Source organism: Apium graveolens, chromosome 8, assembly GCF_009905375.1.
Source record: "Apium graveolens cultivar Ventura chromosome 8, ASM990537v1, whole genome shotgun sequence".
NCBI lineage: Eukaryota > Viridiplantae > Streptophyta > Magnoliopsida > Apiales > Apiaceae > Apium > Apium graveolens.
In genome coordinates this window covers 182107614-182122498 of record NC_133654.1, presented here as the reverse complement: position 1 = coordinate 182122498, position 14885 = coordinate 182107614, and the positions used below count along the sequence as shown (strand labels likewise).

At 39.4% G+C, this 14885-nt stretch overlaps 1 pseudogene; it reads left to right on the top strand.

The window, feature by feature from the left end:
• Positions 1–11262: 11262 nt before the first annotated feature.
• On the top strand, positions 11263–11377 carry LOC141681621 (small nucleolar RNA R71; annotated as a pseudogene).
• The last annotated feature ends 3508 nt before the right edge of the window (positions 11378–14885 follow it).

The window sequence follows — 14885 nt, the reverse complement described above, 5'->3', positions numbered from 1 at the left end:
GGTACTTTTTCTATCAATTTTGCAACCTGCATAATCTGCATCTGAATAACCAGCTAGATCAAAACTAGAATCTCTAGGATACCAAATGTCAAGTTTTAGTGTTCCTTTGAGATATCTGAAAATTCTCTTTATAGCTACTAAGTGCGATTCTCTAGGATCAGCTTGAAATCTAGCACAAAGACAAGTAGCAAACATTATATTTGGCATACTGGCTGTTAAATATAATAGTGAGCCAACCATGCCTCTAGAACTTGAAATGTCCACAAACTTTTTAGTACTTCAAGCTTAGTGGTAGTGGCCAAGGGAGTTTTTGCATATGTGCAATCCGTTAAGTCAAACTTTTTTAAAAGACCATAAATATATTTGGTTTGACTAATGAATATTCCATCAATAACTTGCTTAACTTATAAACCAAGACAATAAGTTAGTTCTCCCATCATGCTCATTTCATATTTACTTTGCATTAATTTGGAAAATGTTTTGCAAAGTTTCTCATATGTAGAGCCAAATATAATATCATCTACATAAATCTGACCAAGTATACTAGATCCATTAACATTTCTAAAAAATAAAGTTTTATCAACAGTACCTCTTGTGAAATGATTTTCTAAGAGAAACTTTGACAAAGTGTCATACCAGGCTCTAGGTGCTTACTTCAGTCCATAAAGTGCTTTCAAAATATAGTAGATATATTCTGGAAAGTTGGGGTCTTCAAAACCAGGAGGCTGACTGACATATACTTCCTCCTTCAACTCTTTATTCAGAAATGCACTTTTAACATCCATTTGATAGTCCTTGAAGCATGGGCTGCATAGGTCAGAAAGATTCTGATGTCTTCAAGTCTTACAACAGGAGCAAAGTTCTTGTCAAAATCTATTCCTTCTTGTTGACAATATCCCTTAGCAACAAATCTAGCTTTGTTCCTGACTACTATTCTTTTTTTATCCATCTTGTTTCTGAATAGCCACTTGGTGTCAATAGGATTCTTTCCTTTAGGCTTGGGTACCAGCTTCCATAATTTATTCCTTTCAAATTGGTTTAGCTCCTCTTGCATAGCTAAAACCCAATCAGGATCCAACAGAGCTTCTTCTACCTTTTTAGGTTCTTCCTGAGACAGAAAGCTGTTGGATAGACATTCTTCTTGAGTTGATTTCCTAGTTTTCACTCTAGAAGATACATCACCAATAATTAATTTAAAAAGGTGATCTCTAGTCCATTTTCTCTGTTGAGGTAGATTAGCTCTAGAAGAAGAGGCCTCGTAGTTTTCTTGATGAGTGAATGAGTTTTGATTAGAAGAAACTCCCCATGAGTTTGTGGATTTTGGCTTGAAGTTGGGGCAGTTTTACTGTGTGATCCAAAATGATTTTCAACTCCTATTGATGGTTCAACATATGTTGATTTTTGCCTCCCAACGGATGATGCAGATTGCCTTTAGATGGAGGATGCACTTGGTCTTTCGTCAGAGGTTGAATTATGTGCTTCATTTGTTACTGACTTTTATGTATTATCCTTAGAGATTATTTCTTGATCACTTTCATCTTCACTATCATCACAAATCATCTCAACATTGTCAAATTTGATGCTATCATGGAAACCTTCATCTTGCAGTCCTTCAATCTTTTTATCATCAAACACAACATGTACAGATTCCATAACAATGTTGGTTCTGAGACTGTAGACTCTGCATGCTTTTCCAACTGCATACCCAACAAAAATTCTTCAGCTGCTTTAGCATCAAGCTTTCCATGTTGCTCAGTTTGATTCCTTAGTATATAGCATTTGCAGCCAAAGACATGAAGAAAGTTTAGTGTTGACTTTCCTTATGTGATTGATGATGATTTCACTAGAGAAATTTGAGAAATCATCCACAATTACTAGGCAATATCTTTTCTTTGAGATGGACAACACATTCACTGGTCCAAATAAATCCTTGCGCGGTAATTGTAGAGGTTCTTCAATTGTTGACTCAAGTTTCTTCTTGAATGATGCCTTGATTTGCTTTTCTTTCTGGCAGGCATCACACAATCCATCTTTTGAGAATTCGACTTGAGGAATACCTCTTACCAAATCTTTCCTGAATAGTTCATTCATAGTCTTGAAGTTGAGGTGGGATAGCTTCTTGTGCCATGGCCAACTTTCATCTTGACTTGCCTTGCTGAAAAGACAAGTGACAAATTTTGCATTTAATGAGTTGAAGTCAGCTAGATACACATTTCCTTTTCTCACTCCAGTTGTTAGGCACAAAACATGCGATAATAATTCATGCAAGTATACGTGTTCGCAAGTAATATAGAATAATTTCTAGTTCGTTCCCACAGAGACTCAGACTAATTATATTTAATTAACACTCACTCACCAATGTATGATTACTTCTCAATGTCAAGACAATAACTCTTTAGATTGATTAACTAATTATTAACTATAATTAACTACAAGATAGAAACACTTAATTAACACTTGAATTAACAATATTAAACACACATGAGATCATAAATTCATTATTACTTCCTTTAATAGTTATTATCATTACCCTTAGCATGTAACGATGATGATATTAATCGAACAACACGAAACTGATAAAAGCCAACATTCATTGTACTAATACCATTCTACCAATCATCCACAATTAAGATAGAAGTTGAATAGGCATCAATTATGTTGAGACCCTATATGTCTACAGAATTTGACAACATAACGATTTAAGCACAAGTTATTCTTTATGATTACACAGGGCAAGTAAAACGGTTAGAGTTATCCACTATCATGCATACACATATATAAACCTATTCTAGCATGGCAAGTTCTAAATCTCAAGATCCACCGTCGCTTCACAAGAGATTAACAGACTATCTTACATGTTCGCGACGCACATAAGACGAATAAGCACAACCTATGGTAGATATCATACAATCATAACACACTAAGGTATTAAACAACTAACTAAAGAAATCCATAATAAATCCGTTACGACCCCATGATCACGATTAGCCCATCATAGAACTCATCGTCACCATGGGTTCATATGAAAACATGATAATAACACACAATATAAACTAATAAAAATACTTATTAAAACCAGAGTACGTCACAAGAGTAATAAGGTTCAAAGTAAAGAAAACTAGCATCCACTGTTATAACAAATAAAAGAATCACAAGAAAATGTATGCTTCCTCTTCTTCATTGTGATGTGCTAAAACGGTCTTCTTCCTTCTCTCTTCGTTCCTTGCATAATACCACACACTTTGAAACGTCTTTAAAAACTACTTATATAGAAGCCCACAAGAACCAGCCGTCTCAGAAGTCCATCAGTATAAGGATTGTAAAAATCAGTATTAAAATTTTCGTCCCTGGGCAGGCGCCCCAGATTCCTGAGCGGGCGCCCCAGCTCCCGAGGGGCCGCCCCAGCATCCTGAGTGGGCGCCCCAGCACCTTCTGGAAAATTCTGAATTCTACTCCCGATTTTGCTGCGTTCTGCCCCCAACTTTCCACAACCAATGCCAAGCACTTCCCTAGGCTTATTTATGATGAATTCTTCCTACATACGCAAGTTATACCCTGAAATGCAAAAACACTAGAAAAACACAACAAATATACAAAATACCTGATTTCAAGACATCAATTCAAGCCATTATAAGACGTTCTAAGTGGTATAAAATGCCACTTATCACACCCCTAAACTTAAATCGATGTTTGTCCTCAAGCGTCACAGACTCAAAAACAAAACAAAAACATGCATGAATGCAAACTACATGAAATGCAGCGATCCCCCTCACAATGACTAAACCAACCAACTCATGACATCTCAACAAATGCAATTAGGTGAATAAAGATTAATCAAATCATGCAAACTAACATACAACCAGAAACGTGGTGTGTGCGGATGCTTAACAGATATGCTTCGAAACTAGATCAATTATCATAACTCGATTATTCTGAAGGCAATCACATGATTATACGAAGAATAAATTCTAGACACAGAATGACTTATAAAACTTCAAGATCACTGGAGATTATTACGGAATTATGCTTTTATTCAACACAACAACAAATGCTTATTTGACCGTGCAATGAGTGAGGTCCACAAAAGACTTATGCAATGGCATCCATTTAGCGAGTGTTAGGTTAGCGGATCCCAGACTAATAAAAGCCTTAGGTCACTAGGCACAAACTCCCCTAAGAACTTAATAACTCAAATACCAAAGAGCCCATTCGTGATCAATTATGCATTAAACTTTTTTTTCTTCTTTTTTTTTCTTTTCTTTTTCTCTTTTTTTTTCAAATTTCTGAGCAAGTGCGTTTCGCTCCATCTTGCTCAACCCTAGACTACTCACATAAAAATACGAGCCGGCTACTAGCCAATTGACACCTAGCCACAATTAGCAATGAATTCCACTTTTTACTCCAATTTTTTTCTTTTCATGCCTTTTATCATTAAGAGCCTATCATAAATTCTAAGCATAATCAATAGATTAATGTCAAAAACCATCAAACCATGACAACAATCTAGTCCTTAAGCATACTCTAAGACTTAGTGAAATTACAAGTGTTTCTAGCATGCATGTCAACCTACAAGATTCAACATCACTCTAACGCTATCACTACACTCGTATCAATATCACAAATCAATCGGTAAAGTAACGTAAAAGGGATCATGATATATGCATGAGCTAGATGACATGATAAATAAAGCTATAAAAAAACTATATATGGCAAAAATATGCACTATATGAACTAAACTATAATGAATATGCAACTATATGACACACACACAAATATATTCCTTAACTACCACCCCCAAACTTAAAATCTTCACTGTCCCCAGTGAAGGCAGTAGAACGGAACACAGGGTATACCTACTCGGAGAAATCATCATCACCCTCAGAGGGCAGAGTGCCAGGAGGCGGATAAGCAGAGTCCTCACCAAAAACGGGCCACTGGATGTCAGCTCCAAGGCCTCTAAAAGCAGTTCCAAGTGCAAGTGTGAGCTCCTGAGCAAACCTACTCTACGACTCATACATCGCATCCATCCTCCTGGATAGCCTCCTATACTGGGCATCAGCCATCCCTGAACCAGCACCTTCCTGAGCTCTAGAAGAGCCTGCCTCATCACGAGCCTGACTAGGCCTAGCCATAGTAGCACCAGCTGCTGGTCGTCCTCCTGGAAGATGATATCCCAAACCATGCTTTTCGGGCTCTCCGCCCGTCCACTTATGCATCACATTTAGAGTCACTGAGTCAATAGGAACGGCTGACATCTGCAGCTGCTCGTAAGGAGGCCAATGAACTCCAACTGCTCTCCACAGCTTCATGACAGTAGATGCATAAGGGATGTTGCTTTGTGTCCTCCCCCTCAAAAACTTCAAAATCACTTGGTATATGAACTCACCAAGGTCCACATAATACTCCTCATTCAAGATCCCCCATAACAACCTTGCTCTCTCAACTGTAACCTCATGTGCATGCAAAGTAGGCAAAATATTAGCACAAATAAAAGCATTACATGAACGGGCATACCTATTCATCGCAACCGCCAGAAAAGAATGATACTCGTTAGATCCCGTCTTGAACTTCCAAACCGTGCCCGGCTGACAGGGAGTAGCACAAATCAAATCCAAATCAAAATCCCCGGAGGTCATCTCATTCCAGTTCTCCTCCTCGGGCTTCCTTTGTCGCTGCCCAATAATGCGGCGAATCGCCACAGGCTGATAATCAATAGTAAGGCCACGAACAACCGTATATCCATTCTTCTCAGCCTTGGCGTTCGCATAAAATTCGCGAACCACACTCATCGGAACCGCCTCCGGTGACTCAAAAAAAGAAATCCACCCTTTCTCCGTAATCATCGGTAATAACTCACCATCCCTCCCCGATGGTAAAAATCCCCTCTTCTTCAAAATTGGCTTCGTCGGTAGCCTAGTATACTCCTCCTCAGCAGCCCCATCCATTAAACGAGGTCTCGCAGCAGTTCCCCTCGAAGAATCAGCAGTAGGAAACGTGCTGCTGCTATCAATAGTTCGGGATCTCTTAGGTGCCATTGAAACTGAGAAAAAGTGTTTAAGAGTTGTGTTTTGAGTTTAGGAGAAAGTTTTGAAGTTGAAAGTATATGGGAGGTTATATGGAGAAGTTGTGTGTATATAAAGGGTAGGATTTAGGGTTAGAATTAGAGTAGGAGTGGGGTTTGTGGGAGAGAAAACGTGGGTTTGTGGGTTGTTGCTATGGGTTTTATTTTATTTTTGGGTTTTCTGATTTTTTTAGTTTTTATAAGACCGAAAAAAATTTCTGACAGAAAAGTTCCCAGCAGCCGCCCAGGATTTCCAAGCGGGCGCCCCAGACTCCGAGCGGCAACCCAGGATTTCCAGGCGGGCGCCCCAGGGGTTTTTGGAAAAAACTTTTTTCTGCCCAATTTTCTGATTTTTTGGGTTTTTTGGATATGGTACTAACTTCTAAAGGTTCCTAAAGGTTAAAGCCCTGGGTTGCCTCCCAAGAAGCGCTTATTTTACGTCATTAGCTTGACGTAGAGGAGTTCGATCAAGTTGACAATAAAATGGCACTAACCACTTCCCGGTTTGTCGTGTCCCCATAGTTATGCTTCAATCTCTGACCATTAACCTTGAATGCTTGGCCCGGATCATTCTCAAAAATCTCCACCGCTCCATGTGGAAACACAGTTTTGATGATAAAAGGTCCAGACCACCTTGATTTCAACTTTCCAGAAAAAAGTCGGAGACGAGAGTTGAATAAAAGAACTTGTTGCCCCGACACGAATGACTTAGGAGATAGCTTCCTGTTGTGCCACCTTTTTACTTTTTCCTTGTACATTTTGTTGTTCTCGTACGCTTGAAGTTGAAATTCATCAAGTTCATTTAACTGAAGCATTCGCTTCTTCCCAGCTGCATCTAGATCAAGGTTTAACTTCTTCAACGCCCAATAAGCCTTATGCTCAAGCTCCGCAGGTAAATGACATTCCTTCCCATAGACAAGTTGAAACGGGGTCATCCCAAGTGGAGTCTTGTATGCTGTTCCATAAGCCCAAACAACTTCATCGAGCTTCAAAGACCAATCTTTCCTTGACGGACAAACAACTTTCTCTAGAATGCGCTTGATCTCTCTATTAGACACTTCAGCTTGACCATTAGTTTGCGGATGATAGGCAGTAACAATACGATGATTCACATTGTAGCGCTGCATCATAGAAATGAACTTACGATTGCAGAAATGCGACCCCTCATCACTTATGATTACTCGTGGCGTTCCAAACCTTGTGAATATCTGCTTATGGAGAAAATTCAACACTACATTTGCATCATTCATCGGTAGAGCCTTGACTTCTACCCATTTCGAGACATAATGGACTGCCAGCAAGATGTACTGATTATTGCAGGACGAGATAAATGGTCCCATGAAATCGATTCCCCAAACATCGAAGACCTCAACTTCCAGCATTACATTTAAAGGCATCTCATCATTTCTAGTAAGATTCCCCACTCTTTGGCAACGATCACACCTTAAAACGAACTGATGTGCATCCTTAAATAATATAGGCCAGAAGAAACCTACTTGCAAAATATGAGCTGCCGTCTTTTCACCACCATAATGTCCACCGTAAACTTTGGAATGGCAGTCTCGTAATATCCCTTCCGTCTCACAAAATGGGATACATCTCCTGATGATCTGGTCAGCTCTATGTCTAAACAAATATGGTTCATCCCACATGTACCACTTCACCTCATGCAGAAACTTCTTCTTTTGAGCTGCATTCATATGAGGAGCCATTATATTGCTGACAAGATAGTTCACAATATCTGTGAACCATGGCTCTTCCTCCTGAACTGCGAATAACTGCTCATCCGGAAAAGATTCGTTGATCAATGTCTTATCATGTGAAGTAGAATCGGGATTCTCCAATCTAGAGAGATGGTCAGCTACTTGATTCTTAGTACCTTTTTGATCCTTGATCTCTAACTCAAATTCCTGTAGTAAGAGCACCCAACGAATGAGACCAAATAACGAATCCTTCTTTGAGAACAAATAACGAATCACAGCATGATCAGTAAATACTGTCACCTTTGTCCCAAGCAGATAAGATCGAAATTTTTTGAAACCAAAGACTATAGCCAAGAGCTCCTTCTCAGTAGTGGTGTAGTTAATTTGAGCTCAATTAAGTGTCTTACTAGCATAGTAGACCACATGAAAAAGATTATTCTTGCGCTGCCCAAGAACTGCTCCCACTGCATAATCACTTGCATCACACATCATCTCAAAAGGTTCTGTCCAATCAGGTGTTGTAATAACTGGTGCAGTTGTCAAACTCTTCTTGAGAGTCTCGAATGCTTCCAAGCATTCATCATCAAATTTGAAAGGCACATCTTTCTCGAGCAAGTTGCATAACGGCTGAGATATCTTCGAGAAGTCCTTGATAAAATGCCGATAAAAACCCGCATGACCAAGAAAACTACGGATTCCTTTCACAGAAATAGGTGGTGGAAGATTTTCAATGACTCCCACCTTGGCTTTGTCCACCTCAAGACCCTTGCTAGAGACTTTATGCCCAAGAATAATGCCTTCACGCACAATAAAGTGACATTTTTACCAATTGAGCACAAAATTAGTTTCCACACACCTTTTGAGCACCGAACGAAGATTATTCAAACATTCATCAAACCAATATCCAAAGACGGAGAAGTCGTCCATGAACACTTCGACATTGTTTCCAATCATATCAGAGAATATAGCCATCCTGCATCTTTGAAAAGTGGCAGGTGCACCACATAAGCCAAACAAAACTCTACAAAAAGCAAACGTGCCAAATGGACAAGTGAAAGTAGTCTTTTCTTGATCTTCTGGTGCAATGCAAATCTGATTATACCCCGAATAGCCATCCAGAAGACAATAATACTCATGACCAGCCAACCTGTCAAGCATCTGATCAATAAATGGAAGAGGGAAATGATGCTTCCTCGTGGCTTTGTTCAACTTTTTGTAATCCATGCATACCTTCCATCCTGTGACTGTTCGAGTGGGGATGAGCTCATTCTTCTCATTTGCTACCACAGTTATACCTCCCTTCTTAGGTACACATTGCACGGGGCTCACCCAAGAACTGTCAGAAATAGGATATATAATTCCTGCATCTAGCCACTTCAGAATTTCTTTCTTCACCACTTCTTTCATGATAGGATTAAGTCTTCGTTGTTGCTCAACCGTCGGCTTACTACCTTCCTCTAGCAGAATTTTATGCATGCAGTACGAAGGGTTGATCCCTTTTATATCTACTATAGTCCATCCGATGGCCGATTTGAATTCTCTCAAGATCCTCAAGAGCTTTTCCTCCTCACTACCTAAAAGTTCAGATGCAATAATAACAGGCAAAGTAGATGCATCACCTAAAAAAACATACCACAAGTGTTCAGGCAATGGTTTGAGCTCCAAAGTAGGTGCTTCCTTAATAGATGGTTTGAGCTTTCCCTCAGCATTCTTGAGATCAATATTACCAAGAGATTCAAATGGCATGTCTAGCTTCCGCATCCAAGGAGAAGCATTTAGATATTGTAGTTGCTCATTACCTTCCTCATCTTCACTGTCAAATTCCCCCACTAAGGCTTTTTCTAAGGCATCAGACATCAGCACATGATCAAGTTCCGTCGTTACCGCAGAATCAATCAAATCCACCTTGAAGCACTCCTCATCCTCTGTAGGTAATTTTTTCGCATTGAAAACATTGAATGTTACATCCTGATCTTGCACTCTCATAGTAAGTTCACATTTTTGCACATCAATCAAGGTACGACCTATAGCCAAGAAAGGTCGTCCCAAGATTATGGGAATCTTCTTATCTTCCTCGAAATCCACAATGACAAAGTCTGCCGGAAAGATGAGCTTAAACACCTTTACTAACACGTCCTCCATGATGCCTCGTGGGTATGTAATAGAACGATCAGCCAATTGTAGAGACATGTAGGTGGGCTTTGGATCAGGCAAATTCAACTTTTTGAAGACAGACAATGGCGTCAGATTGATGCTCACTCCCAAATCGCACAGGCACTTGTCGAAAGACAACTTGCCAATGGTGCAAGGAATGGTGAAGCTACCTGGATCCTTAAGCTTCGGAGGTAATTTTTGTTGCAGCAAAGCGCTGCACTCTTCCGTTAGAGCAACGGTATCAAGGTCATCCAGTTTCACCTTCCTTGAAAGAATACTCTTCATGAATTTCGCATAACTAGGCATTTGCTCCAGAGCCTCAGCGAAAGGTATGTTGATCTGAAGTTTCTTGAACACCTCCAGAAACTTACCGAACTGCTTATCCAGCTTTTGTTTTTGCAATCTCTTAGGAAAAGGTGATGGAGGATAGAGCTGTTTCTCCCCTGTATTACCCTCAGGCAGAGTGTGTTTAACAGTAATCTTCCTGGATTCCTCCGCTTTCTCCTTTTGCTTTTCTTCTTCATCTACAACTTCAACTTCTCCATCTTTTGCTTTTTCAGCATCAGCAACTTTTCCAGACCTTAAGGTGACATCCTTGACTTGTTCCTTAGCTTCCTTCCTACTTGGCACTTCAGTATCACTGGGAAGTGTGCCAGGTTGACAATTGAGCACGACATTGACTATTTGACCGATTTGATTCTCCAAGGTCTTGATAGAAATAGCCCGACTTTTGCACAACAGTTGGAGCTCCTCGAAATCAGCACTAGAAGGTGGAGTAGCACCTCCTTATTGAGGATATGATTGCCTTAAGCATAATGCTGTGGTTGCTGGAATCCAGGTGGATTAAACTGCTTACTTATAGGTTGCTGATATAGTTGTTGAACAGCATGCTGATTATTGCTCCAGCTGAAATTGCGAGGAGTTCTCTTGTTAGGATGATAAGTAGCTGGCACAGGCTGCTACGATCGCTGATAATTGTTCACATACTGAATAGATTCATTAATGAGAGAACACTGATCCGTAGCATGAGAGCCTGCACAAAGCTTACACACCATAGCTATCTGATTGACTCCATAGTTGGCTAAATAATCGACCTTCATAGACAGCGCTTGGAGCTGCGCTGCAATAGATGTAGCTGCATCGACTTCCAGAATACCTGCTACCTTCCCAGGAATCATCCTTTGAGTTGGGCTTTGATGCTCATTTGCAGCCATAGTTTCAATAAGATTATAAGCCTCAGTATAGCTTTTGGCCCACAAGGCACCTCCAGCTGCTGCATCGAGCATGGGCCGAGATTGGGCCCCTAAACCATTATAGGAACCAGTGATCACCATCCAGTCAGGCATACCATGATGTGGACACTTTCTCAACATCTCCTTGTAACGCTCCCAAGCTTCGCACATAGATTCAGCCGGTTGCTGCGCAAACTGAGTAAGAGCACTCATCATAGCTGCAGTCTTTGCCATTGGATAGAACTTCACCAGAAACTTTTGCGCAAGATCTTGCCAAGTAGTGATGGACCCAGCTGGTTCAGAATGTAACCAGTCCTAAGCTTTATCCCTCAGAGAGAATGGGAAAAGTCTCAGCTCGATAGCCTCATCAGTAACACCATTATATTTGAAAGTACTACAAATCTCGACAAAATTCCTGATATGCATGTTGGGGTCTTCAGTCGCAGCACCTCCGAAAGAAACAGAATTCTGCACCATCTGAATAGTGCCCGGCTTGATTTTAAAAGTATTAGCCTGAATAGCCGGATGAAGGATGTTTGACTGAATGTCATCAATTTTAGGCCGAGAAAAGTCCATAAGAGCTGGATCTGCTGCTGGAACTATACGATCACCCATGATTACCGGTTCTTTCTGCTCACTCTCTTTATCCGAATCTTCAAAATCTATCTTCTCCGAAATATCACGAACGGAGTCTGTTTCCTCAGCCGTATCTAAAGTCCTCTTGCGAATGCGAGAACGTGTTTGCATAAACGCTCGCTAAAGTACCTGAAACACAACCGGAAATAATAAGTAACACGTCTTAATCAATGAGTCCTAATGACCACTGATGGTTAGTACATAAACTAAACAAATACGTCGAGTCCCCGGCAGCGGCGCCAAAATCTTATTAGGCACAAAACACGCGCTAATAATTCACGCAAGTATACGTGTTTGCAAGTAATATAGAATAATTTCTAGTTCGTTGTCACAGAGACTCAAACTAATTATATTTAATTAACACTCACTCACCAATGTATGATTACTTCTCAATGTCAAGACAATAACTCTTTAGATTGATTAACTAATTATTAACTATAATTAACTACAAGATAGAAACACTTAATTAACACTTTAATTAACAATATTAAACACACATGAGATTATAACTTCATTATTACTTCCTTCAATAGTTATTGTTACTACCCTTAGCATGTAACGATGATGATATTAATCGAACAACACGAAACTGATAAAAGCCAACTTTCTTTGTACTAATACCATTCTACCAATCATCCACAATTAAGATAGAAATTGAATAGGCATCAATTATGTTGAGACCCTATATGTCTACAGAATTTGACAACATAACGATTTAAGCACAAGTTATTCTTTATGATTACACAGGGCAAGTAAAACGGTTAGAGTTACCCACTATCATGCATACACATACATGAACCTATGCTAGCATGGTAAGTTCTAAATCTCAATATCCACCGTCGCTTCACAAGAGATTAACAAACTATTTAATATGTCCGCGATACACATAAGACGAATAAGCACAACCTATGTTAGATATCATACAATCATCACACACTAAGGTATTAAACAACTAACTAAAGAAATCCATAATAATTCCGTTACGACCCCATGATCATGATTAGCCCATGATAGAACTCATCGTCACATGGGTTCATATGAAAACATGATAATAACACACAATATAAACTAATAAAAATACTTATTAAAACCAGAGTACGTCACAAGAGTAATAAGGTTCAAAGTAAAGAAAACTAGCATCCAATGTTACAACGAATAAAAGAATCACAAGAAAACGTATGCTTCCTCTTCTTCGTTGTGATGTGCTAAAGCGGTCTTCTTCCTTCTCTCTTCGCTCCTTGCTTAATACCACACACTTTGAAACGTCTCTAAAAACTACTTATATAGAAGCCCACAAGAACCAGCCGTCTCAGAAGTCCATCAGAATAAGGATTGTAAAAATCAGTATTAAAATTTTCGTCCCCGGGCGGCCGCTCCAGATTCCTGAGCGGGCGCCCCAGCTCCCGAGCGGCCGCCCCAGCATCCTGAGCGGGCGCCCCAGTACCTTCTGGAAAATTCTGAATTCTGCTACCGATTTTGCTGTGTTCTGCCCCCAACTTTCCACAACCAATGCCAAGCACTTCCCTAGGCTTATTTCTGATGAATTCTTCCTACATACGCAAGTTATACCCTGAAATGCAAAAACACTATAAAAACACATCAAATACACAAAATACCTAATTTCAAGACATTAATTCAAGCCATTATAAGACGTTCTAAGTGGTATAAAATGCCACTTATCACCGGTGAGAACAACTTTGTTGCTTTTCTTGTTGGTTACAACATAGGCTTCAGAGTTGAATGTTATTGAGTTGCCTTTATCACAAAGCTGGATGATACTCAATAGATTATGCTTGAGTCCATCCACTAGGACAACTTCCTCAATGATGTAATTATCTTTAGAAATCAAGCCATATCCCACAGTATAACCCTTGTTGTCATCTCCAAAAGTGATACTTGTGCTAGCTCTCTCCTTGAACTCAGTGAGCAGGGCAGAATCTCCAGTCATGTGCCTTGAGCAACCACTATCCAGATACCAAAGATTCTTTCTGTTTCCATGCACACATCAAAATCAAATCAAGTTAATTTTGGTACCCAAGTTTCCTTGGGTCCTGCTTTGTTAGCCTTTTTGTTAGATTTCTTAGGCTTGTCCTCATTTGACTTAGGCATATGAGATTCATCCCTAGTCATTTAAGTGGAACCTTTAAAACCATTCATCATTGCAGAATTATCATGCACAGGCTGATTAACATGGAAGGGCATATTCTGTGCAAACATTTATTCCAGTAAGGCATGCTAAATGGCATTTGAGGCATACTAAATGCGGCATAGTAAGGATTTTATGCAAATGGCATATTAGCAAATTGTGCATTCAAATTATGTGCAGGCATAACATTCACATGCATTGTAGGAATACTAGGAAATGAAGGAGGTGCAGACATGGGTGCAGGCATAGCAAGTTTGCAATTAATATACAAATGATTAACACTATCGTACTTTACACATATTTTTCTAGGTGCATATTTGTTAGGTGTGTAGTTGTTATGTTTTTTAATTCTTATTTTCCCATTCCTATTGTTTTTCCTTTTAGATTCTGCTTTAACCTAATTTTCTCCAATATGTCATTCAATTGCTTGATTGATAGATGCCCTACATTTACTCTCATGTTTCCCTTGACTTGACTTGTTTCTCCTGTAACAAAGTTCTTAGATACTGATCCATATTTTTCATTAACTTAGCTAGCTTGGATTTTCTAACTGGCTTTTTATCACTCGACGGATGTGTTTCTTTGTGTTTCGACAGATAAATCTTTTGATCATTCGACAAATAATCTTCATTATCCGTTGAATCCATATCCATTGAGAGACCTTTTACCAAACCGGGATCTAGTTTCTCCTTACTCTTTTTCCAAGCTTCCTCACAGAAAGACTCCATACCTTGAACATTGGTAATTTGAGCATGGACATCTCTAGATGATTTCCATGTCTTAATTACTTATTGTTCTCGTTCAAACTGCTTTCTTAAAATCTCCTCTTTCTTTAAAGATTCGGTTAGTTCATCTTTAGCAATTTTGCATTCTATCTTTAGTTTCTCATACTCAACAAATTGAGTTTCTAACACATTGTTTCTGTCACTCAAAAACAAATTATTCTCTTTAAT